The 2,660-nt window shown below is 32.7% G+C and overlaps 1 protein-coding gene across 3 annotated transcripts in view; it reads left to right on the top strand.

Annotated features, from left to right (window-relative positions):
- LOC118742341 (rho GTPase-activating protein conundrum) overlaps positions 1-2,660 on the top strand; it is a 194,057-nt gene that overhangs the window by 159,116 nt on the left and 32,281 nt on the right. The gene's annotated exons all lie outside the window — the stretch shown is intronic.

The following is a 2,660-nucleotide window of genomic DNA, read 5'->3' as shown; positions in this document are numbered from 1 at the left end:
ATAATCTTATTTTCTGCTGAGTAGTTATCGCGATCATCGATTTTAGTTTGGCCGGCAACTGGCCAAATCATTAATTTAATTTATTTACTTAAAACTTTTCATAACTAACATTTCAAAATTATATTTTTTTCCATATTTTTATAATTTATTTTTCAATGTTTCTTCAAAACCAACACTGAAAAAATTGGTACATAAGAAATGAGAAGTAAATTAATATTAAGCTGGAAAACGCAAGTTTTGTTATATGATTGTTTTCTTTTCAAATTAAATTTATTGAAGAAACTGAGAAGCATATTATAGATCAAAGAGAAAGCAAAAAAGACTTAGTTTTGTGGAAAATATGTTCAAATAGCATGAAAAAAATCCAACATTTTGCTTCATAAGCACTACAAAAATTTTCTAAATCAATTTTTTTTAGAAATTTTAATTGTTGCATAGGTCTCTAGCAATAATTTGGCTTTAACAGATTGAAAAAATATCAATTAGTCGACGAGTGATAGCCAAAAAACCATATAAACAATATGCTGAAAGTCGGCATTTGACTGCAAAGTTCGAAGGTCGATTAAAAAAAAAATTCGAACTAACATAAACAAACGCCGCGATACGGGTATTCTAATTTAGCCTCTATTTTCACCCCTCACTCTCAGAATCGACCTAACTTTTGCTAACCTGACTTTGTTCCACAGTGTAATTTGAGTTATGATTTTTTTTTACACCGTAGTTGAGTAAAATGATTATCTCTATTACAAATTTACAATTTTTTTTTAATTTTTTTTAGAATTTTTTTTGAGAATGCAGTTTTGTAGCCCATTAAATTTTAATGCAAGTGCAAGTTTTAAGTAACTGCAAAATTGCGTTGATTTTTAATATTTTTTATGCTGACGGCTTTTTGGACTTTTTACTTATGGAAGCAAATGCGCAAAAACCGGTTTCAAAGAAGATTAAAAAAAATTAACGCCGGTTTTGCAATCGCCTAAAATTTGCACTTTCTTATACTAAAATTTAATGGGCTACCAAACTGCATACTCAAACAAATTCTAGCAAAATTGAAACAAATTTTAAATTTGTAAAGTACTCATTTTACTCAACTTCGGTGTAAAAAAAATTCATAACTAAAATTATTGTAGAGTGCACCCCTTAATACTATACTTAAATATTGCGCAATGCTCAGAGCTACCATTGTGTATCGTATCTATATCTATATCTATACTATCTATATCTATACTATAATTATATAAAGAGAAGTCCTTTTTTTTGTAACAGGTAATCTCGCGAACGGCTGGTCCGATTTTCATGAAATTTTGTATACAAATAGCTTTCGGTAACCACCATGTTTTAGGCTAAAAAAATTTTACTTTTTTTCGGGTAGGTGGACCAGGGACCGGTCTATTCGAAAAAATCTTATTATAGTCCGATTTGCTTAAAATTTAGAACGTAAGTAGCTTTTTAGCATATATGACCCATTTTTTCCGGGAAGTGGTCCAGGGACCGATCTATTCGAAAAAATCATATTTACGGTCCGATTTGCTTAAAATTCGGTACGTAGGTAGCCTTTTAGCATATATTAGCATATATGATCCATTTTGTTCGAGAAGTGGACCAGGGACCGATCTGTTCGAAGAAATCGTATTTATGGTCCGATTTGCTTATAATTCGGTACGTAGGTAGCTTCTTGCCTGGATAAGCTTTTAGATTCCTGTTTTCCAATTTTCATGCAATTTCGAATATAAATAGCATTAAGTAACGACCACATCAAGGGGCGAATTCGTCACTAGGCAAGATTTTTTTGCGCCAATCAGAAACAACGGATACTGTCAAAATATAATTATAATATACTAGCAGACCCGGCGAACTTCGTCCCGCCCAAAATGTTTATATATTTTATTGAAACTTTTTGGTCCAACATTTTCACCAATAATTCACGTTTACGATTGTCATTGGCACATTCGTCTGCTAAGATTGGTCATTTGCCGCTTTAAATAACCTAAGGAAAGTGTTATATCCGTAAAGAAGTTCTTGAAATTCTCCAGTTGTGCGGAATTTCATAGCACGGTTATTCGCAAAGCGAAATACATTTTTTCCTCTTCACTCCCTGGCGACAACAATGACCCGGTTCTATAGTGAATATTCTTGAATCTTTACAGTATAGTTGGTGGCAATTTCAAAATGGGTGCGGATCAATGTTCTACAGAAATGTAATATACATATACTTATTTCAGACGAAATACCTTAAAAGTTTGAACGCATAATAATATTGGAAAATCACATCCATTGGGCCAATCGCAACGCAGGAGCGTTCGATATACTCAATGGTGCAACAGGTCGATTTAATCTGACCTTCACGGCCCCTTTTCTCACTTGGCTATTTTTAGTAATAACTGGACTTCAGTACCACTTGGAAGCACGTTTTTGCAATGGTATTGCATACATATTTAAAATATTAGCCAAATCGGATCATAAATAAGCTTTTTAGTAAGAACTCAACTACAGCGCCAATTATTGGATTAAATTGTGAAACTAAACCATCCAGAGACCCACTCAAACACACACAAAAAGTTTCGTTAAAATCCGTACAACCATTTAGGAGGATTTCACTTACAAACACACCTACAGAAGAATTATAAATACATTCAAAGATAGCTAAAGCTCGGTACGTTTGT

Source organism: Rhagoletis pomonella, unplaced genomic scaffold (assembly GCF_013731165.1).
Source record: "Rhagoletis pomonella isolate Grant_MI unplaced genomic scaffold, Rhpom_1.0 Rhpom_scaffold_00007, whole genome shotgun sequence".
Classification (NCBI taxonomy): Eukaryota; Metazoa; Arthropoda; class Insecta; order Diptera; family Tephritidae; genus Rhagoletis; species Rhagoletis pomonella.
This window is presented reverse-complemented; position numbering and strand designations above follow the sequence as displayed.